Source organism: Prionailurus bengalensis, chromosome B1 (assembly GCF_016509475.1).
Source record: "Prionailurus bengalensis isolate Pbe53 chromosome B1, Fcat_Pben_1.1_paternal_pri, whole genome shotgun sequence".
Taxonomy (NCBI): domain Eukaryota; kingdom Metazoa; phylum Chordata; class Mammalia; order Carnivora; family Felidae; genus Prionailurus; species Prionailurus bengalensis.
The window spans coordinates 54946471-54973152 of record NC_057344.1 but is presented as its reverse complement, the minus strand read 5'-3'; the positions used below and the strand labels follow the sequence as shown (position 1 = coordinate 54973152).

Genomic DNA, 26682 nt, shown 5'->3' with positions numbered 1-26682 from the left:
TGGCCACCATGAGAGGGGTGGCTGGGAGAGACCTCACTGGCTGTTCAGGTGGACAGGATACCAGACAACTTGGATGCCAGCGTCACGTGGCGGATCTCTATCTTCCTCACAACCACCGCCTTGGAGGAGCTGACACAGCTGAAGAAATTGGAGCCCCCACCAGACTAGAAGATGCTCAGGCCATAGTTGAGATCAGGGCTCACGAGGACCCTGTAGGCCGAGCTCAGCCCCCCTGAGTAGCCACTGGTGGTCTTAGTATGGATACTCATGTTCTCATCCCAGACTCCAGCTAGCTTTCCTCGCCCTCCAGGGGCTTGCAGTAGGTGGAAATCTCCAATGTCCAGGGCCAGCTTGATGTTCATGAGCTAATTGTACTCGCATAGCTACCATGCTATGTCCTACTCGGCTCACTGCAGGGTGCCTCCAGCCGTGCCAGCTTGGCATTGGTGAACTTCACGGACAGCTCCCTGTGCTACTCTGCATCAGTGACAGCGTGCTCTTTTTGAAATCCTCCACCAGCCCCTGCCTGCTGCCAAGCTTTAACCCCAGCTTTCGCTTCTCCTGGTCCAATATGTCCAGCTGCTGCTGAAGGTTGCTGATGTATCTCTAGAACATGTCCTTGTGGCTCCGAGTTGTGTTCTGCTGCCGGAGGCTCCGTTCGGTCTCCGGAATGTTGTTCTTCTGCCCCAGGTGCCAGCCCTGTCGATGGAGGCAAACTTGTTGCTGAGCGTCTTGATCTGCTCCTTCTCCTGGGTGCACACGGCCTTGATACTGGGGTCTGCCTCCAGCTTAAGGGGACTCTGCAGGCTCTGGTTCACTGATGCAACCGTGATCCTGCCCACTTCCCTGGCCCCACTGTAGCCGCTGACCACACTCATGCTGGCGCCCAGGCCACCCTGGAAGCTGCTGCCTCTGCCCACCCGGGACAAGGCTGGTCATCTGAAAGGGGAGTCTTGGATGAGAAGGCAAAAGGCCCTATCTTTGCCTCTAGACCATCCCCATTCTCAGTGATGTTTTGAAGAGGGCTGGGCAAGTCTTATCTCCTGCAAAATCTGCCTCTACAGAAATATCTTCTAATTCTCTTGAACTGATCTCTCCTGCAGGACTGCCAAACTTGGCAAGACAGAGCCAATTCTTACCCGTATTTTGATAGTTTTTTCCCAGGTGGTCTCACTCATAAGCTCTATCTGCATGTGACCTGTATTCGTAAGATATTACAGTCCACAGCTAATCCGAGAGTCTAGTTTATCACGTCATCTACCATGACAAGAAGGATCACCAACTTTTCAGCCCACTGTATCTGTTTTCTTGCTGATCGCCAACTGACCACTGAATTAATATTTGCTATTTTAAGTTTTGTTAAGGTAGCTCATGCCTAGGTACCAACCTCTGTTGTTGTAGAGTGTATTAACTGTTCACAACGTAAAGAATAAAGTGACGGCGACTTTGAAACGATAAAAGTGTATTTGTGCCAATTCAAGCATACGCAATCCGGGGTTATGATATGATAACCTTGCCTTTTCTTGCTCTATGTAGTCCCTTGGGCTTGCTCTGGTCTGCGGGGTTGCATGTGGCTCATGCTGCCGCTTCCGTGTTCCAGGCCTGAGGATTGCATACTTCACTTCTGCTTATAACCAGCTGGCAGAACTTAGGCACCTTCCTGCATTCCTACCTGCAAGGAGAATGCAAAATACAGTGTTTAGTCTCGGTGCCAGTTTGTCGGGATGAAACACAAAGACAATCTCATAATGGCAAACAAAAGGGGAGAATGGATAGTGAGGCCTATTGGTGGCATATACCACATCCTTTTCCTCATGACTTTTTCCCGTTTTTTTTCCTTTGAAAAGTAAGAGGTTTTTTTTTTTTTTTTTTGCATTTCAAACCTTAAAAATTTCTCCCATAGTGAGTATTTTTATTTAGAGAAATTTAAGCTAGTATATTCTTTCTATAGTTCTTAGTTTTTTTCTCTCCAATGCAAATAGCCCTTTCATCGTATATAATAATAATCCTTGTTTAAAAAAATTAGCCAACAGGGGCGCCTAGGTGGCTCAGTTGGTTGAGCGTCCGACTTCGGCTCAGGTCATGATCTCACGCTCCGTGAGTTCGAGCCCTGTGTCGGGCTCTGTGCTGACAGCTCAGAGCCTGGAGCCTGTTTCAGATTCTGTGTCTCCCTCTCTCTCTGACCCTCCCCCCGTTCATGCTCTGTCTCTCTCTGTCTCAAAAATAAATAAACGTTAAAAAAAAAAAATCAGCCAACAAAAGAGAAAGGAAATATCCAAAATCTCTGCACATTGAGGAAAAATACCATCAATGTTTTGATGATTATTGTTTCATGTACCTTTTTTAGAAACATACACATACACTCCTTTCCCCAAAGATTTTAGCAAAAGATGATCATATAATAATTTTGTTTTTATTTTATAAACTTTAAAAAAAAACGCCATTTTCTTTTTGTTCATTATCTCTTCTCCCACCACCTGAATAGCCCTAGGTATCAACGTTACCAACCTCGTATGTATCTTGGCTTACTTCAATTTGTGGTCATATGATTATATTCACATACATGTTTACATATATTCACACACATTTAGAGTTATATATGTATTTAAATATTTTGGTATTGTTTGGTTTGGAAAGGTAGGATAATATATATTTTTCTCTGTCTCTTGCCTTTCTCATTTAACAGCATGTTGTAGAAATCGTTTTTTGTTTGTGTGTATTTTATTTTATTTTATTTTATTTTATTTTATTTTATTTTTTCCAGAACTTAAGAATGTATTTACTTCCTCTACTTTATGGTGAATCTAACATTTCCTTTTCTTAAGTCTATTTATTTTTATTTTTGAAAGAGGGAGAGAGCGAGAGAGAGACAGAGGGGCAGAGAGAGAGGGAGAAAGAGAATCCCAAGCAGGCTCTGTACTGTCAGCACAATGCCCGATGTGGGGTTCTGTCGCATGACTGTGGGATCATGACCCGAGCTGAAATCAAGAGTCAGACACTTAATTGACTGAGCCACCCAGGCACCCCAGAAGCTAACATTTATTTTAGGAACTAATTATGAAATGTTTCAATAGCTACAAAATAAAAATGTCTTTTATTAATACTGCAGGGGCCAAGGTCAGGCAGTCCCAAAGTGTGTTGTGGGAATCTTTTTAATCATTGACTATAGATTCATAAAATTCCTTGTAATTGCTGTATGTTATTTCATGGAATGTTTTTAACCACAACTTACTAAACTTTTACCCATTAATAGACATTCACTTCCCCCACCCCCATTTTTTGTCCCTGCCCTAAAAAAACTGCATTAACTATCCGTATATACTAGTATTTTATTTCTATGGTACAGATTACCAGTAACAGAGATGTTGATTTGAAATGTGTATGTGATTTGGGGCGCCTGTGTGGCTCATTCAGTTAAGCGTCTGACTTCGGCTCCGGTCACGATCTCACGGTCCGTGAGTTTGAGCTCCGCATCGGGCTCTGTGCTGACAGCTCAGAGCCTGGAGCCTGTTTCTGATTCGGTGCCTCCCTCTCTCTCTCTGTACCTCCCTGGCTCGCACTCTCTCCCAATAATCAATAAACTTTTAAAAAAATTAAAAAAAAAAGAAAAGAAAAGTGTATGTGATTTATATTTTAGCAGATATTGCCAGACTATTTTTTCCAAAAGGCTGCAACAATCCATACTTCCTCCAGCATACTCTCCTATATCTCCCTCATCGATAGGTGTACCGCTGTTTTCAATCTTACCAATATCATATGGGTTACGTATTGCTACCTTAAAATTTCATTTTATAATAGCGAGATTCTGTGCATATATATATTTAATTATTGTGTATATTGTATACGTATATTTAATTAAAAAAGAGACACAAATTTATTTAGAAACACAAAGTGCAAGGGGTGTCTGGATGGCTCAGTCAGTTGAGTGCCTGACTTTGGCTCAGGTCATGATCTCGCGGTCGGTGAGTTCGAGCCCCGCATCAGGCTCTGTACTGAGAGCTCAGAGCCTGGAGCCTGTTTCCGATTCTGTGTCTCCCTCTCTCTCAGCCCCTCCCTCTCATGCTCTGTCTCTCTCTGTCTCTCAAAATCAATAAATATTGAAAAAATTAAAAAAAAGAAAGAAATTCAAAGTGCATGATTGCTGTAGCTGTATGTAGTGACATACGTATTGTGACTGTCAAAATCAAATACATGTATTTGATGGTAGCAGATAATTTTCCCCTAGCGGTATTGTGTTTCTCTTCAATCTTTGGGAGTCTGTAGGCTGCTATATCAATGGTCCGAGTGCTAGGTGAATTTTTTTAATGTAAAGATATACAAAATTGTAGCTCCTTGTTTCTCTGCGACAGAGACAGAAACTGTGAAATAAATTTGGTTGTGCTCGTGGTATTTTAAACAAGCAAAAAAAAAAAGTTCAACGGTCTATAAAGAAACTGCATTTATAAGTTTTATTATTAAATACACCACTGCTTTGCTGACTAATAAAATGGAAAATGTGTGCTTTTATAGGTTTATAAAAAGGCAAGCTATAGTTTCATGAAAAATATCTTGCACCGATTGAATACAGGTGGCTACTTGTTTAGAGTTGGAAGATGTAAAGGCTTAGTATAGATGTCTGAAAAAGGTAATATGGCACAATAAAAAAAAATCTTCCTTTCTTTGCTCATCAATCCTTTGGGTATTCCATGTCAAATAAACGCTACAACAATTTATAGTAAAAGTACACAGTGGAAGTGCCAACGTTAACACTCCTTAGGACTGGATACCTGCCAGACTTTTCACACCAATATTTAATGTGAACTAAAATGTCTTTTCCATTGGAAGTGTGAGAAGGAGCTTACTTTCCTATATTTGGCAACACGCTTATGTGAAGTATAAAGTCAAATGCCCATGATGTTCTCTTTATTTCAACCATGATAAATTGTGTTCATTTGTTTAAGTGCATGTGGCAGCTTTAGTGTTCCAACTATAAATTTTGGTTAACTTCTATTGACGTGCTGTATTAAACTTAAGAAAAACAAATTACACTTCACCCGTTTTAATTGACCAAATGTGTCAAAAACACAGTAAGTATAACCCAAAAGGTCAGAGCCTTAGTCTACACTGTAATGGGTGTCATGGCAGGGATCCAACTTTTCTTGTACATTTCATTTTTCATGAAGTTTTAGGACAAGGCATACGTTTAACATTCACTTCCACTTCTCATTTGTACTTCAAAGTTTCTCATAGGCTGTATGACTACCAGGAACACTTTTCTCTTGTGCTATTTAAAGTTCTCTTTGCATTGACGTGTGTGCCCAGAGAATACTGATGTTCTCCTGTAAACAAGGCCTTGAGAATGGACTTTGGCATCCTGAGGGACGCAATGCTGATTTATAGCATACCCATAGATCACTGTAACACTCCCTGGAAAAGACCTGGTTTACATATCTAGTCCCTGTTTCCATGACGGAACGAGGAACCATGTGGTTAGGCCAGATTAAACTTGGCATATTGGATTCCCTTGGGATCTGATGAAAGTTACCAGTTTTAATTCTTTCGCTCTCTGTCCAATCATTTATCTAAATCTTTATTCCTTTGATAATGTATTAGCTTGGTGCCTGATGATTAAATGATAGTAATTAAACTCTCTCTCACCTGCTGTTGTGTCCTCTCTCTCTCGCTCTCTAGTTACCCTGTGGGGTGGTATCTTTTCATCTCCTGTTTCAAAATTAACTTCTTTTCAAGGGTTCAAACATTGGTTTCCAGTGTGAATTTATGTCTGGAGAAACTCAAAATGGAGCAGGTGTTTGCAAAGTGTTATGTTTCATATTGGAGGAAAAAAGCGATTCTAAATCTTCAAGTTTATTCCATTTCTATTACAACTTGTAAGAATCTCTTTCTAAGGAACATGCTTTACCCCCGAGAAACCTTAAGTTTTATGTTGGCAGTAATGGGAGACTGTTTGTTCTGCTCTGATCAATTTAGGGGTGGAAAAGTTAACAGTCATCTCTGTCCAAGAAGCCAGAGACTGACGGATGGAGCCTAATCAGGGGTTTTAATTCTCCTTAAAAAAAAAGGAAGAGACGGTTCCTTCCCTCCACCCCAGGGAATCACTATTATCATGAAGATTACCTGAGACTGAGTCAGGTTCTAAATTACAGTTGGCAAGCTTTCTGTGAAGGGCCAGAGAAGAAAACTTGTGCTTTTAAGCCCGTACGGTCTCTGTCGCAACTACTCAACCCTGCCATGGACAGCATAGCCATTGATATCGCATAACTGAATGACTGTGGCTGTGTTCCAATACATGTTTATGGACATTGCTATTTGCATATCGTATAAAATATCTTGCGGGTCATGAAAGTGTCTTCTTCTTACCTTTTCCCAACCATTTAAGAATATAAACAACCCTTGCTTTGGAGCTGTATGAAAACAGTTGGCAGGTTGTATTTGGCATGAGGGTCTTAGAATGCCAACCCTTGTTCTAACCTAATATTAGTTTCTAAAAGGCCCAAGAAATTTAGAGTAAGGAAGTTTTCTTTTAAATTAATGCTCCAGTCTTCTTTTACCTGCAGCATTTTCTTTCATACAAAGATAGTTTACTTCTCTTCCCTCATCTTTTTGATCAGATGATAAATATATTGGTATTTTGGAGTCCAATCTAATGGGAATTAGGGGTAGCAAATGCTGTTGATGCCTTGTTCTATCCGCTCAGTACCCATCATTTACCTGCCCAGCTATTCTGCTTTGTGCAGCAAGTATGTGCGATTCTGTGTAAGATCCTCTCTGGCTACTGGAGTGTATTTGGCCTGTGGGTAGGACGTGCAGGGAGTGCTGAGGCATTCAGACCCCTTGGGGGTAGCTCTTGGGCAATGTGTGATAGAACTGGAGGGCAAATATCCCTAGCTTGGGCTATCTCTGAGGCATATTGCTCATTGTCTCCTTGGATTCTTCAGTGGGACTGAAACTCTAGTCACTAATAACTGTAGCCTGCTTGAAAACGTACCCTTGATTGGCCTCCTTCCTTTCTCTATTTTCAATTCCCCACTTCTTTCCTGGTACTTTTCAGGATTACTTCCCAAAGAAAGTAATTGCTTTCTTGATTGTTAGATTCTTGATTGCTAGATTCTGAAGAGATTGCACATACTTAAATTCGAAACCAACGTTTTGTAATGAAGGCCACTGGCCTAGGTTGTACATTTTAAGTCCTTGCTTTCGTCTTTTGTATTTAGGCAGAGCCTGTCATCTTTGTGTATGGCAAGGATTTTCCCTTCTCCTCTTTTGTCTTCAGCCAAAGGGAAGATACCACGACTGTTGGGCATCTGCATGACTGCTGCATCCCAAGAAGAGGTATGCTATCTCCACCCTGGTCATACTGATTGTCATGCCCTGTACAGTATGACACACGACACAAGAAAATAAGTCAGAGGGGACATTGTGCATCCTCCACTTCCTCTTCATACCCATCCTGTAAATATATCAAACAAAGGCGATCTCTATTGACAGCTCACTTTCTCTTCTTCATTGTGAAGAGCAGAACTGGGATGAATTGGAACAATATGGTCTCTTCGAAATCCAAATCTTGGATAAATTTCACTCTGCATCGAACTGACCACAGATTTCCTTACTGCCCCCTGCACTCTGACCTATTCTGCGCATTTCCCCCCCCAAAGTGCCTATGTGTTATGGTGCTAGGACTGTTATTCCCAGGTAGTCCTACTATTATTCCTGGTTATTCCAAAAAACAAATTTTAACTTTTATTCAGATTCTTAAAAGTAGTAATTTCCCTCTTGATAACCCCCTGTCTCTATATCTTTCTTTCATTAGCAGTAAGCATGGATATGCTTTACTAACTTTCCTCCTAGTACCTCCTGTTTTTGAGAGGTACAACCATTTCACTACTTGCAGTGTAAGTGAAGAAGGAGTAGGAATGACCACAAGACTTTTCAGGGTAAAATTTTCACAAGGAAAGAGGATACATGCAAAGGAGAGATACTAGGAGCAAAGGGTGGTGGTGGTAAAAGCACCTGAATGTTAAATACAGAGCTGATAATATGGGAAGGCTATTTCAGACAGGCTGAAATAGAAGCAAATTTACACATTAATCAGAAGTTTATACCTATATATGCAGTTTATTTATTTTGAGAGAGAGAGAGTGAGCACGAGTAGGGAAGGGGCAGAGAGAGGAGAGAGAGAATCCCAAGCAAGCTCTGCTCCGTCAGCACAGAGCCCCATGTGGGACTCAAACTTACGAACCATGAGATCATGACCTGAGCCCAAACCAAGAGTCAGATGCTCAACAGACTGAACCACCCAGGCCACCCAAAAGTTTATATTTTAATAGAAGACTTTACTATTATTTCAATGTCAGATTTTAAAAAATGCATGTTTCAATAATTATTGTCAGATTAACTCCCAATCCCTATTACTATGAAACCAATGTCTACTTGGACCAAATATATCTTAGGTAGTTTGGCATGAAGGATGGTGTTAAAGGCTAAGATGAGAATAAGGAAGACCAGAGGTAGACCAGGAATTACACCTTTATAGGCCATATTTACACATTTCAAAACGAAATAGATACATTCATATAGTAAGCTATGCTGAGTTAAGATACCCAGTTTGGTTCAGAAGTTCATTAAAATAGTTGAGGAAAGAAAAAGACAGTTAAAAATAGTCCCCGGTTTATGAAGAGCAATGTTATTAGATGAAATCTTCTCATTTAACATTGTTACAAATATGAATTTGTGTGGATCAACAACTTTTCTTAATTTATCCTGCATATAACCCTAGAGCTGGGTGCTGATGATACCACAGACGCAATCTCTGGCTTAAGCAGCCTGTAATATAATGATTTGGTGAGTGGGACCAAAAATGGTACAGGAAAACCCATCAGGTGCCTTATGTTCTTTGACCTATTTTGGTCTACCACACTGTAATGTGGAAAACCTATGGTGTGGTTTTAACTTTGCTTGGTTGAAGATTTATCTTGACTTCATGCTTCCGTCCATCCATCCATCCATCCATCCACTCACCCATCTATCCATCCACCCATCCATCCATCCATCCATCCGTCTGTCCATCCATCTACTCACTCAGTCCATACTTTTTGATCATATACAATATGCCAGATACTGTAGAAGTGTTTCAGATGTCTTCATGGAGCTTACTATCTTGTCTTTAAAACAAATCAGCACTGAGATTCAGAAATACATTAGTAATCCTTGGGATCCAGGATTTATTAAAAGTAAATTATGACATTATTGAGTTTCAAAACAATCCACATATGGAGGTTACATTATGGCAGATTATAGTCTTTGAGGACTGCTTACTGAAAATGTATCACTGCAGTCACATGAAGACAGGAGATAATTTGAAGACAGGACATCTATATTGTGTTTAAAGATTTAGTTGTTGAGTGTTGCTCTTAATATTCTCTATATTATCCATTTATCAAAATTCAGCCCCACCAGTTGTCCAACTTCCTTCTGGTCATTTTAATAATCTCTCAGATAAAATTTTTTACTTTACAGATGGACGTCCACCACCCCAAGATCACTGCCCTCTCACTTCATCCTTCCTTGGGATTTTCAGCTACACTTCATACATCATCACCTTTTGGCCTGCGCTGGCTACCCCATCTCACACTTCGTCACTTCTTGCATTCTTTGTGAGTTCTTTGCTCTGTTACAGAATCTGTCTCCATTGTCCACTAATTTATTATTTATAAACCAAATATAAATTAGTCACACTTTATTGGTATCTAGATCAGTTCTTTAAGACTATTACACATTATAAAAAAGAAATAATTTCTAGGATAAACTGGGGTCAAGAAAGTATTATATGATACTGTATATTATATTCCTTTTATATTGACTCTAGAAACTTGAGCAGGCAACTTATCAGTAGGCAGCTTTGTTACATTAAACTGAAAGTAATAAAGATATTTGCCACTGCTGCGTTGAGGTGTTAGCATTATACGTCGGACATGTTGCTTTTGGTGATGTTCACTTGAGCAGATTTTTACTTTGAATACATTTTGCAGTAGTGAGTGTCATTCTGGGGGTCATTTTCTTAACTTAAACTATTAAGTAATTTCCTTCATTTTATTGACCAATCCAGGATGAGTGTTTGTAGCTACTGTGGATCATCTGAAAGAAAATCTTTATAAAAAAAGAAAAGTACTGTTGTTATATGGTTTCCTATTGATTTAAGTAGACTTTCCTGAGTGAATTACTCCTTCAAGTTTTCTTCTTTTTTTTGTTGTTGTTTATTTATTTATCTTTGAGAGAGAGAAAAAGAGAAAGAGAGAGAACAAACTGGGAGGGGCAGACAGAGAGGGATACACAGAATCCGAAGTAGGTTCCAGGCTCTGAGCTGTCAGCACAGAGCCTGACATGGGGCTTGAACTCACCGTGAGATCATGACCTGAGCTGAAGTCAGACGCTCAACTGACTGAGCCACCCAGGCTCCCTCTTCCAGTTTTCTTTTCTTTTTTTTTTTTTTCCAACGTTTTATTTTTTGGGACAGAGAGAGACAGAGAATGAACGGGGGAGGGGCAGAGAGAGAGGGAGACACAGAATCGGAAACAGGCTCCAGGCTCTGAGCCATCAGCCCAGAGCCCGACGCGGGGCTCGAACTCCCGGACCGCGAGATCGTGACCTGGCTGAAGTCGGACGCTTAACCGACTGCGCCACCCAGGCGCCCCTTTTTTTTTAATTTTTTTTTTCCAGTTTTCTAATGCAAAGTTGCCAACAGTATATTTCATTATATCATGGAATTGGTCATAGGAAATGTAATATTTTTATTCATAGTTATTACATTTTATCCATTTAGATTCTCATGTATTCTATATGTAATTTCCAGCTCTTTGCTAATCTAATGATCTCAAATTACCCAAGTAGATTTTTCCATCACTGTATGTGTCTTAGTCTGTTCTGGCTGCTGTAGCAAAATACTGTAGACAGTGTAGCTTACAAACAACAGAAATTCATCTCTCAAAGTTCTGGAGGCTGGAAACTTCAAGGTCAAGTTGCCAGCATGGTTGTATTCTGGGGAGGGCTCTATTCCTGGTTCATAGCTGGCAGTTTTATCCCTGTGTTCCTCACATGGTAGAAAGGCTAGGGAGTTCTCTGGAGCCTCTTCTAGAGGGGCATTAGACCCATTCATGAGGGTTTCACCATCATGAGTTGGTCATTTCCCAAAGGCCCTACCTTCTAATAACGTTATCTTTGGGGGTTAGGATTTCAACATAGGAATTTGGGGGAAACACAAACATTCAGACCATAGCACCATATCCACTGGAATCAAAGGTTGTACATTCAGAAGTTCACCATCCATCCCCACAAGGGGATGCAACTTTTAGCTTGCCATTGAGTTTTAATGTGGGTTAGTAGAGTCTAGGGGAGGCCAGCTAACAATTTCAAGATATAATGTGAATGGATCGTGATTTCTGATGGCATCATCTTAATAATTCTAGAAGTGGCATTTATAGCTGTATGGTGTATTTCATTGATGTTACTAGCTTGTCAGTTAGCCCTGGAGAATCTTGGATTTATACTATTGAAGTGGAAAAAAACATGCCTATGTAAGGCATTTCAATTATTATATAGGAAAATATTTACTATTTAGAACATTTTTTTTAGGTTAAAAATCAAACTGCTGCGAATTTAGCATTAATTACCTTTACCAAGTCCTCTTTGGGCACCTCATTATTGCGTGGGTACTAAATTGTGACATTAATCACATCTGTTACAGCTAAGCAGGCAGGTGTGTGTGGCCAATTTTTAATTTTGTTTTTATTTTACTCTTTGGTCTGTAGAATTTACGGTTTTGTTTATTCAGAGGATGATGAGAAAACCCTGCCTTTGGAGTACTCCATAAAAATTTACAGAGACAATGCTTTTTTTCTTTAGTCAAAATAATGCACTGCATTTAATTTAATGACTGCTCAAAGTCGTAATTGGTTTGCACTTTGAAGCACTTTGGAATTTGTTGGTGGTTTTTAACTTAGGGTATGAGGGTCAAAATACAAATGGATTGATAAATCTGACTTTAGAATCTGAACTCTTAAGATCAATTTTAGTAATCCAAGAAAACAAATGTTGACGTTTGTAGAATAAGAGGCTATGACATTATATAATCAAGTATATACAGAAACATTTTTAGATTCATCTGGTGTGACTCAGAACTGTGTGAATTTTTTCAAATTCAGACGGGCAGTGTGGCATTGATATTTTTAAGTAATCAACTGAGGGAGCATGGTAGAAGAATTCTCTGTAATCTCTGCATGCAGACACAAGACTAACTTTATGATTGGATTCAGATGGAAAAGATCAGATGACTTAACTGATGAATTTTAGGGGCTCACAGCCAGTCTACAAAGGCCCAGTTGCGACCAAGGGGAGTCCAAAATATTACCTGTATTATTTTTTGAGCAAATATTTCTTGAGTTCCTTGAATATGTTAGGCCCAGGTGATGGAGATATAAACGTAAATAAGACACTGTCCCTCCTCAAGGGCTATATGGAAACAATAAAAGCAGTAGTAGTAAAAATAATAAGTTACATTTACTGGGCACCTAAAGTTATGTCCACTACTTAAATGCAGTTATCTCTAACATAACAACTCTGCAAAGTATCATTTGCTCCAGCTTGCGAGCAAAGAAACAGCCCCAAAGTGGTTAATTAACTTGTCTGAGTCACCAGAGAGCAAATAGAGAATTTGGATTTGAACCTTGCTCTGATCCTAAGGTCTAAGGTCACCATTTTGAAAATACATGGGTCAGATCATGTAGATCATTTAGGACATTCCAAGTAGTTGAGATTTTATTCTGAAGGCTACTGAAAGCTACTGATTTTAAACAGCATATGGCATGCCAGGATTTGGGTTCTAGAGACACACTTCCGACAATAGTATGGAGTATGGAATGGACGGGTCTGAGACTAGAGGCAAAAGCCACTGCAAGAGCTGAAGTCCTTACTTAGAACAGAGCAATGGGACTGAAAAGGAAGCGAATGGATTTAAGACATGTTCAAGAGGAGGTGGGTGCAAGAAAAAAAATCAAGGACTCCACCCAAATTAGAAGATGGTACCATTTGGTGTTATCTTGTGAATAGGAAATACAGAGAGAGATGGAGATGAGATTAGTTTAAAAAACTATTGAAAAATTGTACAAACTCACTATAAAACTTAAAGAGGTACAAGAAGACATAAAGTGAAAGGTAAATGTCACCCCAAGTCCTTGGACTCAGAAATATTCATTATTAACTTTTGGAACATTTATTTCTGGACATATTTCTATGGGAAAAAATATATAGAAAAAGATAAGTTACAAGATTCACTCGACTTTAGATGCATGATTTTTTACTGTAAGGGATATTAATTCCTAAAAGCTCCCTCTAAAGTTAAGACAAAAAAATGACAATACAGTTGAACAACATGGGTCTGAACTGTGCGAGTCTATTTTTACATGGACTTTTTTTGGATACAATATGGCACTGTAAATGTATTTTCTTTTCCTTATGGTTTTTAAAATAACACTTTCTTTTTTTCTGGTTTACTTCATTGTAAAAACACAGTATATAATACATACACAATATATGTGTATTGGTAAGGCTCCTGGTCAACAGTAGGCTATTAGTAGTTAAGTTTTGGGGGAGTCAAAAATTATATGTGGATTTTTTTATTGCATGGGAGTTGTGCCCCTAACCTCTGTATTGTTTGAGGGCCAACTGCATATATGTCAAGAGCGATTCTGGTTTTATAATTACATGTTACATCTCTAAACAGTGTCCTGTGGATTCAAGTTCAAAACGTTTTTTAAAGTTTATTTATTTTTGAGAGAGATAGAAAGGGGGGGAATGAGTGGGGGAGGGGCAGAGCTCTGTGCTGACAGCACAGAGCCTGATGTAGGGCTCTAACTCATGAACTGCGAGACCATGACCTGAGCTGAAGTCAGATGCTCAATGGACTGAGTCACCCAGGAGCCCCCAAGTTCAATTTTTAATGTGCTGAATTTAAGGTGTTCACATACCTCACAGACATCCATACAGAATTGTTCTTTATTCAGATGCATTGGTGGTCTTGGATTCACCGTGAGATCAGGTCTAGACATGTTGAGTCAGGAGATGTTATTGTATAGGTGAACGTTGAAACCCTAAGAGGTAACACTGAGTTAGCATGTAGAATTGATGAGGCCTGAGGATAAAGCCTTTGAGGGTACTCTAATATTTAAGGAGTGGAGAAATAAGAGATGAGTCTCCAAAAGTATCTATTTAGGTAGAAGAAAAACAAAGAGATATGATGTTATAAAAGCCAGGAGAGAAAAGAGTTTGAAAAAGTTGACCATAGTGTCAAATGTTACAGAACAATCAAGAAAGATAGAGTGGCTAAATATCCACTGGCTATAGCAATTTGGGAACAGCATGAACAGCAATTTGGTCTCATCAGAACAGTTTTTGTAGATAGGAGAAAGAAACCAAATTACAGTGAGTGAAGAAGTAAGCAGGAGGCAAAGATCACTCTTAAGTAACTTGGTTGTGAGGGTCAAGGGAAGCTAGAGAGATTGCTTAAGAAAGACACAGGGTTGAGAGAGGGCTTGCTTTCTCACGAGGAGAAGCTTGACTATATCATATGCAGAGGGTAAAACCCCCAAAGTACAGGGGAAAACAGAGCTGATAGGCAGAGCAGGGACCTGAATGGGTGAAAGATGTGGATTGTAGGACTAGCTTTGGGCAGGAAGTGAGATATCTCATTCTCTGTGATAGAAGGGGTATATATATATATATATATGTAGATATATAGGAAAACAGGGCTATAAGAAAGTTCTTTTTAAATTATTTGTGTTTTCTATGTTAAGAAAAAGACAATATAAGGGGTGCCTGGGTGCCTCAGTCTGACTCCTGATTTCCTCTCAGGTCATGATCTCATAGTTGGTGAGTTTGAGCCCCACACTGACAGTGCAGAGCCTTCTTGGGATTCTCTCTCTCTCCCTCTCTCTCTCTCTCTCTCCCTCTCTCTCTCTCTCTCCCTCTCTCTCTCTCTCTTCCTCTGCCCCTCCCCTGCTCATGTTCTCTCTCTCTCTCTCTCAAAATAAATAAATAAAACTCAAAAAAAAAGAGAAGAGGACAAGATAATCTGCTGCAAATGAGAATGACAAGGTTTGAAAAAGGAGTTTGAAAAATAATAAATGTAATTAGTGAAGTTGTTTGTGGGTCATGGGAAAACGGGCCAACTAGGGGCATGTAAAGGACTGCTGATTGGCCCCAAAGGCTCCGTCAGGGCTGTAAACTACATTTCTTCCTGGCGCCAGATTTAGTGGAACAGACCAGTGGTTAGAATGATCCACGGGGTTTCGGTCCTTATGCACTGGAAGGGAGATCGACAAGGTAAAAGCCAATGGATGTTAACAACAGAATATCTGAAGGGATGGACCCCAAAGGCCTAGACCAGAAAGAGGAGAGAAAGGGAAGAAGATAAGGCAGGTTCTCTGAGGTTGACAGTAGGTATCAATGAAAGTAAGAGAGTGCAGAATATGTGAAGAGAAAAAGTTGTGACTGGGATGTGATGTTTTAGATTTAAGAGGTGGAAGGTTTTCAGTGGGAATGGGAAATTTCCAATAGCTCAAAGCAATTGCATATTTTCTCATGAAAGGAACACAGAACCTGGGAATTCCATTGTTGTGGACTTGAGAATGCAAACACACTAGCTGTGGAAGGCACACACCCAGAACAAGTCTGTAGGGTGAAAGAATGACCTCTTTCTTTCCAGCTACCCATTCTACAGAGAACAGTCCTCCGACGGTTAGAGAGATTGAGTTCCACGTGGGGTGATGGAGACAAAATGGAGCTATCACTCCACATCTACTGCAGCTGCTGTTAAAATATGCTCAGTTTTATTTTCAAATCGAATCGATTATGTGAAATGGTTGTGTTAGTATCTTGTCCATCATTGTCATGCTGTTACAGAGCTTAGCACGTTAGATGGTAAGAACTGTAGTCTCTCCCCCATTAGACTGTGATTTCATCTGTGGCAGGGACTGCATCTTATTTATTTTTATATTCCCAGCACTTAACAGTGTCTGGCACATCAAAGGGGTTCAGCTATGTTTATTTCCTCACGTAGACAGAGATAATCAGGAAGAATTCACCAACTAAGCATGCTTGGAGCAACTGTCTTTTTTATCACTGTTTTCTATATTTGGCTTACCCCCCAAAAGGACCAATATGATGTACAGTAGGTGTGGAATAAATATTTGTAATCAGTTGGTTATAAAACAGCATCCTTTCTGGATTGCAGAATTTTGGGCATTGCTTTGTTGTTATTTATGTAACTCTTCCCTGTGGAGGTATATTTATACAGATTCATTTACTTTCCTCAGTGATAATTTATTCCCTGAAAATACACCTTTGCAATTGCCTCTGCACCTGGTTGAGGTGATGGAATGACATGAATGATTCTGATGATGATAAAATGATTTTAATAGTGATGGAATATCTCTACATTGTGTAGCTGCTATTAGAGATCTACGATGTTTACTGAGAACTCTTCTGAAAATGTCATACTTCTTGATTCAAAGGCTATGTCTACCTAACAAAAGTGGAAGGCTGAACTCTTCGCTAATTTTTACCTTTTTTTTTTTTTCTTCTTGACTGGCTCTCTATCAGTCAAAATCATGGGCTGATTACTCAAACAGCTCAAGTGTGGTTTGGGCAAATCAACAAGTACAGGGATCATTTGACTGACATAGAATGGAAAAAAAATTGCCATTTAAAAAAAGTGAAAAAGTCATTTTAATTACAGGGCTATTCATATACGGGAAACTGGAATGACTAGTTCTTCTCAGGCACACAAGCAAATGTCAGAGCTTGTTAGAATGTTTGGCTGGAACCTGTGCCCCAGTCTTCAAGATTTTCTGTCCCATTTTCACTCTCAATTTTAGGCGACATTGCTCTTCTTGTCTTTGACCAAAGGGTGGCCTTACTTATTTTTATTATCTACTGAGAGCTCATTATCTATCTATCTCTATTCTGTCATCTATCTATCTATCATCATCTCTCTCTCCCTCTCTATCATCTATCATCTATCATCTCTCTGCCTATAACTCCCAGAGAAGTTTGAGCTCTCTGGTCTCTAGATGTCTCTTACAAATAGTCATTCAACTCCACTTAACACATAAAGGGGACATGAGGATGTAAGCATTAACTGATTAAGTTGTGAACCCAAGTGAAAGTATTTCTATATTCAATGACCGTCACAAATAGCCACATCCTCATCTATATTTTGACCACAGATTAAAAAACCCTAGTGGGATCAGAGGCCAGATATATTATTATCCTACAGCAACTTCAAGATTTCTGGCTCAGGCTTAGTGATGAGACAATGACAAGTGTGACAAACCAATACAAATTGTTTGGGTCACAACACAATTACTGGTTTTGTTCCTGAGGGACAAAATTTGAGGGGCACCTGGGTGGCTCAGTCAGTTAAGCGTCTGATTTTGGCTCAGGTCATGATCTCACAGCTTTTGAGTTCAAGCCCTGCGTCAGGCTCTGGGCTGACAGCTCAGAGCCTGGAGCCTGCTTCGGATTCTGTGTCTTCCTCTCTCTCTCTCTGCCCCTCCCCTGCTCATGCTCTGTCTAGAAAGAATAAATGTTAAAAAAATTAAAAAAAGGAAAATTTTATCAAATGTAGTTTAGATTAAACTTACAAGCAGTATACAGAAAGAATAGTCTCATGGAAAAGAAATACAAAGCTAGAGCACTTCAGTGGGCTGTTTTCACCATTGACATAAGGATCAACATTTACTTGGTGGGATATATTTTCATAAAATGACAGAAAATTTAAAAAACCCACGTGTAATTAATGTTCTCAACTTCTGAAGCAACTGAGTGCTTCCTTTTTAAAGTTAGAGGTTTTTCAAGAAAGATTCAAGTAAGTATGCAATCCCAACCAGATGTTATGGTAATCCTTCTGAAAGACTAGTCAGGAACAATTTTTTCACTCCAGATTGCTTGTCTTGTTGACAAGATTTTTCAAATTCTTCTTGGATTCTAAGGAACCCAAATGGGCATGCATGGGGGGGCATGACACCTGTTATTTCCTACAATTAAGTGAGACAATTTGCTCTTACTTTTTCAGATTTGGTTCAAACATATTTCCCCAATATGTCAGGAAAGCTGGACTCACCTTATGGCTCTTGTTTCACCTCTGAGTGTAGTATTTTTGGGTCAGTTTCCCCCGGGTTTGTTCCTGGATTCCTTTTTGGGTGGAAACTGAACTCAGAATTCCCTTTTGATGTTGCCAACCACACGCTTCTAATAATCTACTTCTCTAATCCCTTTTCTTTTTCTTACACCCAAGACATCTACTGATGGGGTTCATGAAACTGGTTTTCTGTGCTCTCTTCTTCTCTTATAATGTATTTTTGGTGCCGTTTTCAAAGACCTACTGAAAACATAAGTTTCAAAACTTATGTTTTGAAAACATAATCTTTTTTGTTACTTTTCTTTAATTGCAACTCCAGCTTGTGTTAATGGGTATAGGCCCCTTAGCCACAAACCAAACACAGTGTCTAGATACAGAGTTCCTAAAGAAAGCTGGTGAAAAAGCTTGTCATCTCTTGTCTACCTGGGTGTTAGGTGGTGAACTAGAGAATGATGGAGAAAACTAGTTGTTCAAATTTGTTGGAGCAGGAAGTTCATTAAATCACGGCAGTTCATCCTCATCCTCATCGTACAGTTAGGAGGATCCTTATTTTTCTTCTACCACGGATGAAGAAACTGAGATGCAAGAGGCTGAACAACCTTCTTTGAATCATATAGTTAGAAACTAGCAGAGCAGGGATTTAATCTCAAGTCTGTGTCATTTTGAGGACTTTGTTAACTATCATACCACATCAACTCAACCAGCTATTCAGAAACATTTGCAATAGATCATAAAGAGCTTTGTTAGGGTAACTGAAAACTCAGCTGATATGAACGTTGGGTCCATAGTCTTGCCCTGCACCGGACTGTACAATGATGCTCAGAATGCCTCTGCTGTGTCTGGAGAGAAAAGTATTACCTTCCAGGGAGGGTTAAACTCTGGGAGACCGATTCGTATTAAAAAGACCCACAAGAGGTTGATTTAGAAAGTAGAGGTCCAAAGTATTTCTGTAAAGAGAAATGCATGTCTGTGGGATTACAAATATTGATCACTTGGAGTGAGTTTTCCCTTTAGCTAGGTAGATTCACTTAGGAGATCCGTAATATATTAGAAACTTTCTATAATCAGGAACAACCCCCCCCCCCGCCTCCCCGCAAATATTCCTAATGGGTTTCCTTTAAATTATTATAGTTGAGTATTGTGGGCTGAATTGTACCTTTGCCAAATTTACATGTTGAAGTTCTAACCCTCAATGCCTCAGAATACGAGTGTATTTGGAGATTGAACCTTTAACGAGGTAAATAAGGTAAAATGAGGTCATAAAGGTTCAGTCTTAATCCGATATGACAGGTGTCCTTTTAAGAAAAGATTAGGACACATACCTGTGATCACACGGAGGAAGACCAAGTGAATACACAATGAGAAGGTGGCCATGGGTCAATCAAAGAAAGAGGTCTCATAGGGAAGCAAACCTGTGCCCACCTTGTTGTTGGACTTCCAGGGCTGTGGGAAAATAAAATTCTGTTGTTTAAGCCACTCGGTCTGCAGTATGTTTTTGTTATGACAGCCCCAGCAATAATTAATTTTTTTGTAAATAAATAATTAATGCAATAATTAATTTTTTTGTAGAATTATTTCCATTTCACTAAATAATATTGTGCATTAAAAGTCAGAGTTTACTCTCTCTAAACAGTCCCGAAGATATACTGAATGATTTCTCTCTAAACAGTCCCGAAGATATACTGAATGATTTTTAATCTGTTTCCTAGACTCTGCACTGTCTTTTCTGTTTTCTTCACTAATAAATTATATTATTTTTAAATTGCCTTGATTAGATTTGGTAAACACTCCAGGACAGCACTGAACAATTAAAATAAAATGTGAACCAGTAAAGTTCACATTATTAAAGTCTATAATAGGCACATTAAAAAATAAAAAGAAACATGTGAGATTAATTTCCATAATGTATGAATAGAGATTAGTGTATGTTATGTCTCATATATGTTAATATTACATGTGATACATCCAAAATAGAATCATGTCTTTCTTTTTTGTTTTTTTTTAAGGTTTTGAGTAATCTCTACACCAAATGTGGGGCTTGAACTCATAACTCTGAGATCAACAGTTGCACACTCCACCGACTGAGCTAGCCAGGCACCCCCCAAAACAGAATTATTTCAACATGTAGTCAATATGAAATTATTAGTGAGAAATACTACATTTTTTCCCCCATACTAAGTCTTCAAAATCTAATGTTTACTTTACTCTTAGAGTAGATTTCATTTTGGACCAAACATATATACATATACATATACATGTACATATACATATACATATACATACATATATATACATATATATACATATATACACACACATATATACATATATACACATATATGTATATGTATATTTTTAAAAAAGTTTTATTATTTATTTTGAGAGAGAGTGCGTGGGGGAAAATCAGAGAAAGAGGGAGAGAGGGAATCCCAAACACGTCTTGTGCTGTCAGTGCAGAGCTGATGTGGGGCTCGAACTCATGAACTGTAAGATCATGACCTGAGCTGAAACCAAGAGTGCAATGCTTAACTGACTGAGCCACCCAGGCATCCTTGAACCAATCACATTTTAAATGCTCAGTAGTCAATGTGGCCAGTGGGTGGGACAGCTCTAGACCTATGGTTGAATCTTTTTCTATCAGCAATGTATTTGCACATCTTTTTAAAGTGATGCTTCTGTAGATGTCTGAGGTCACCTGTTGTGTGTTGGTGACTTGAAGTTTCAGTGTCAGAATGTGATATGCTCTTACATGAGAGCATAAACTTTATCTGAGTTTACTGCCATTTTATATAACAAATTCTTGAGTGGCCAAGTGTGATAGGAGGAAGTCATTGCTAGAGTTCCAATCAGATAATATTTTCCTGCTCAGGCTTTCTGGAAACACTCAGTTTTGCCCAATAGATAGTCATGAAATGACCTGCTACATGCCAGGTAGGCACGAAAGAGGGAAAATATGTGTAAGGTCATTTATTTTTGAATTGAGTTATCTTAAATATTGAAAATCTCTAAATGGATTAATGGGGAGAATGCTTCCATTTATTGGTCTTTTACTATGTACTGACGCATGTGATCTTACTTACCTTTTAATAATCTTGTAAGCTTCATACACATGAGAAAACTGAACCTTAGTGAATTTGAGTAAATTTCCCAAGACCGTGCTGTTCACAATCGGTGGTGTTTCTCACTCATATTTGTTTGATTTTAAAGGATTTGTGGTATGGTTAAATCTTATTCCAGGGCATGCTCTGTATTTGAAAAATTTCAAAGCAACATGGAGTGTGTATGAATTTTGCAGAAACTGTTAAATCTAGCTTTTAATGGCCATGGGTTTTGTAGTAGATTAAGCTCAAGTTCAAGGTTCCAGCCCTTCCACTTACTAGGCTTTTTGTTTTTGTTTACCTTATTTAAACTCCAGAAGCTTGTTTCCTCATTTAGAAAATGGCCATCATAATAGTTTCTATCTCTTAGGGTTGTGTAAGGACTGAGTGAGCTAATTCAGGGAAAGTACATTGTGTGAGGCATATATTAATGACTCCCCATCTATTAGCTGCTTGTTCTTTTTTATCACAAGCAGTGACAAGCCTGGTATATATTAACTCTTTCAATTTACAAGAATTTTCTTGACCACTCAATATAGCAGCATACATTTTTTATACTTTAAATGTGATTAAGCAGAGAAGCCTGAAGTACTTTTCTATAATTAACTGCTCAACTGTGTTAGAGAATGAAAACAGCTTTCAGAAGTAGATCTGACATTCACCAACAGCCGGGAGAGGACAGAGCTGATGTCTTTTCTACCTATGAACGAACAGTTTTGTCCTTCAGAGGTGGTGACCTTGGTTTCTTTCTGAAAGATACCTGAACTCTAGCCAATGCTGCTTTGGGATTTGATGTACCACCTGACCCATCTCAAAGGAGAAAGAAGAATAAAGTTTTTCAAAGGTCACATCTCAGCCATTTACAATTTTTTGTTATGTTTCTGTCATGGCTGAAGATTGTAGTCAGACAATTGCAACAAAAACAACCAAAGTCAAAATGAACCAATGAACACAACAGAAATGGAGAAAGAAGGGAAAAAAAGAGCTTCTGTCTAGGGTTCAAATGCTTCCACTCGTAAGTCTTAACCTTTTTGATAATTATATTATGTGCAGCGGCCAAGAAACAAAAGGGGATAAAGGTCTTAAGAGTTATATTGATAAACTATGTGTGGGGCTCAAAAATGGCATGGAATATCTTGTTTAAGCTGTAAAAATATATTAGCATGTCATGTTATCTTCATAAATTCTTCTCACACATAGGGTGGGTGGAGTTCCTAAATCCCAAGGCACATTACCAATTCAGTTGGTCACTGCCATTCATCAATTGTTTTGTCACATATTTGCAGCCCCTCAGTTGGGACTGAGGTATTATGATTCTAGAGGGTTTGATAATAGGTGAATTATTAGCTGTTGGGGACGGATTTGTTTCTGAGCCTTTCTGTGGCAGTCTCTTATATAGGAAGGCAATCATTCTCACGGAATTTGCTCCCTCAGACATAAAGAGGTTTTGAATATGGCTTGTAATTTTTTTCCTAGTAAAATTTCATTAGTGGTTAATTATGATTGGTAGAGCTTACCGGAAGTTCGCCAAGTGTGTTGAGAGTTCAAACATGTCAAATTTTGAACTGCGTCATGATGGGATGGACGGCTCTTGGTATTCTCTGTCACCATGTTTATACACACTGTGTATCAATCTTCTATGCATTATCGCATGTTGAACTTGTGATTTTAACCTTGTTGGAAAACAAAAGGGGCTTTTACAATTCACTTTTCTCAGTCTGGGCAACGGTACTTTCTGGGTTTTGAGCCTTTGCCTTATACTGTATGATTTGGGGTAAGAAATAATTCAAGGGCTATTTCAACAGCGTCTAACTTTGATAGGATGCAAGAAGTTAAGTTAAATGCTTTTTGTAGATGTTGCAGATTGGGCCAGATGAACCCAAAGTGTGGCTAAGTCTGGTCAGTCTCATCTACAGTTTTCTCAAAGAAGCCAGATCAGATCTAAGGCAGATTAAGCAGAATCCATTTCTCTTCCAAAAGGGCCCATTTGTAAGAACCAGGAAGAAGATAAAACACAAAGGAATATAATAAACTTCTCAATACATCCTTCTGAAAGTTTCAAGTTTCTATTTTAAAAGGGTGTATCCTCATTAAAGGCAGGCACTTTAGCTCATACAATTGTCATGAGCTCCGAAATCAGCTTGACTATTGCAAAAATTTATTGGTTTCTTAAATTTTTTTTTTCCCCGTAAGGGTAGGAGAAAATAACAACCGAAGGAGGCTTCCTCAAAAGTCAACACAGGGGCGCCTGGGTGGCGCAGTCGGTTAGGTGTCCGACTTCAGCCAGGTCACGATCTCGCGGTCCAGGAGTTCGAGCCCCGCGTCAGGCTCTGGGCTGATGGCTCGGAGCCTGGAGCCTGTTTCCGGTTCTGTGTCTCCCTCTCTCTCTGCCCCTCCCCCGTTCATGCTCTGTCTCTCTCTGTCCCAAAAATAAATAAACGTTGAAAAAAAAAAAAAGTCAATACAAAACACAGTTATATTGAAATAACTAGGTAATTAGACACATGATTTAAATTACGCTGAATCAAAAGTTGTTGCCTGGCAGGTAATGCCGTCAGGGTTGTGTGCTGTCTTTCCTCTCTGTTTTGCCGGAAACTGGATTGATCTGAAAACTGCATCTATAAGTTCCTCACTGGAGAATATAGACAAAGAAATGACCCCCTTGGCAGTAGAAGTCCAGTGGTGGCAGATTCACGTACAGCAAAAATTCTGGCATGCTGGAGTAGGTTTAAAATAGTGCTAAGGAGTTTTTAATGTGTTTTTTTTTTTTTTTTTTCTGTGTTGGGATATAAACATTTTTTGATGAGGGATGTTTCTGTTTCGGCAAAGAATTATGTGGCTGAGTGATGCAGAATGGGAGTCAGGGCCTGAAAGATATTTGATTATGCGCTACAGAGGCCTAGTAATTGAAATGAGGTCTGAGTCTTAGACCTTCTCTATCCATCCTGCAGTTACGTAAAATATTTCCGATAGGTTATTTTGAGCCCCTTTTGTCAGCCGTATAGCTCTGGTGCCATTGTGGAGAACCCTTGGCCTAGGGCGGACTCAGTCCTAGATTTTCTTTTTTTTTTTTTTTTTAATATGAAATTTATTGTCAAATTGGTTTCCATACAATAGATTTTCCTATTTAAAGTGCTTGATAGGGGATACAAAATAAATCTAAGTCATGGATTCTATATTCTAGAGGCTTACAGTCTATTTTAGGGAAGCAACACTCACGTACAGGAGTAGAGAGAGGAAGAAGACCAATGAGGGCTTTAAGGTGCTATGGAATGCTTGTATTTGGGCAGGCAAGGAACAAGGAGGATGATAACCCTGACCTGTATTGGGGGGTGGGGCAAGCTACATAGGTGTTGAGGTTGAAATGTGTCTGGCATGAGGAATTAGATGGCTCTTCTCCCCCTTAACTATTTTAACTCACTCACCTACTCAGCACATGTTTATTGCACATCAATCATGGTCCAGGGTGCCTTGGTGAGGAACACAGTGCTGAAGACAAGGAGCATAGCTACTGCCTTCATGAAGTTTAAGATCTGGTGGGCAATAGGCATTGAACACGAAAACAAACAAACGTATATAACAAGAAACCATGCCAGGCAATAGTAGAGAAAAGCAAGATGCTACAAAAGAGATCGTGGTTTGGGGAATACAGGTTGGAAGAAGAGACATCTAAGGTGAGATTCGAAGGATATACTTTTTTTTTTTTTTACTTAATTTTTCTTTCACGTTTATTTATTTTTGAGAGACAGAGAGAGAGCACGAGCAGGAGATGGGCAGACAGAGAGGGAGACCCAGAATCCGAAGCAGGCATCAGATCCTGAGCTGTCAGGCTCCAGACAGAACCTGATGTGGGGCTGAGCCCTGCGCGGGGCTCAAACCCACGAACCGTGAGATCAGAACTGGAGCCGAAGTCGGACGCTTAACTGACTGATCCACCCAGGCACCCCTTGAAGGATATAGTTATTAAAATATAAAGACGCTTCTTATATAGGATGTGTTAAAATTAGATAGAATTTCTACCGAGGGGCTCTTTTATGCCATGTGTCTGACAAATGAGGTAAAGAAATATTTAGGACATGCTCGTTCAATTGGCAACTGTATCAGGCAGGGGCTCACCAAGAAACAGATGCTACCTGCAAGATGGAGAACTTGAGGAGGGTTGAATAGATTTATAAAGCAGTGGTGACGGTGTACGGAAAGTATTTTCAGGGCCATTAATAACAGAGCTGTCACAATCCCTAGACCCAAAGGGACAAGCTGGAGGGCATGGAGACCTGAGTACCAGGAGGAGGGGCAGTAATGCTTTGAGATGAACAGTGACCTTGGTTGAGGGACACAGCGGCCCGAGGTGCCCCCGGTGTGAGAATGCAGGTTTGGGGGGCACGATACAACCTGAGATCTCGCTCTCCTTTTCCTTCTGCTCTCCTGGTAATGGTCCCCTTTGGCTGGACCCAACTAGACATCATCAGATGATGAATTTCACACAGGCTGGCCTCCCAGTTAGAGATCAAGGCCCATGGACTTTGGAGAGAGACAGAAGATACCTCATACGGCAAGGCTACATGAAGCTCTTACCGTAGACACAGCTCAGAGGTGTGAAAGAACGCAGGCCTTGTAAAACAACTTACGAAGATCTGCTCTGGTTTGAGTTCATCTGTGGTGGGTGTGGTGTGGTCCATCGGAATCCAAACTATGGCTTCTAGAGACTGTGATAATCGCTCTTTCTTCCAAGGTTTTTCCTACTTGGTTTTCAGGCTTCTCTTCTAGTGGCTGTATTTTTTTTCTGTAGCCTCTGTCATAATACCCGAATCACACTGGGAAGGCACACCACATGTGATGGCAATGCCACGGGAAGTGCAACGGGCCAGAAACCTCTCACGGCTGAGCACGATGCTACCAGAATTACTCACGCAGGCACCTACAGCACATTCCTACAATGCCACTTCTCCTTGGGACCATTGCTCTGCTCTTTCCTGGGGTTGTTCTGTCATTTTCTTTTTCCTCAGCAAGGCTGGGGATGTGGAAATGAAGAAAGGCAGAAGTTGAAATTTGTTGTAATACTAGCTGACATCTGAACGCTGGGATCGCTGTGTAAGAGGAAGGAATGGATGTATTTACCAAATAGCGCCAATCCCCCTTTCCGCCTTCGTTTCAAATTCTGCAGGAAAAAAGACAGCTCTGCAAATTTACGAGCCATAACGTGCTCTTCATTACTTGGTCACAGGGTAAGCAACCAGCACCCAAGCCTAAGGGTCACCTGCAGGTCTGGAAATCTTTGTAACTTTATAGGGAGGTTCATTGGCTCCAGGAGGAGTGATGAGGTGCTGAGAAGCCACTCATTCACCAGGGAACTGCTAAGCAGTTTTGTGATAAATAAGGATATACATATGCACAGAG

General features: G+C 39.8%; 1 pseudogene; it reads right to left on the bottom strand.

Annotated features, from left to right (window-relative positions):
- Positions 1-453: 453 nt before the first annotated feature.
- Positions 454-25748, bottom strand: LOC122468742 (annotated as a pseudogene).
- Between the last annotated feature and the right edge of the window lie 934 nt (positions 25749-26682).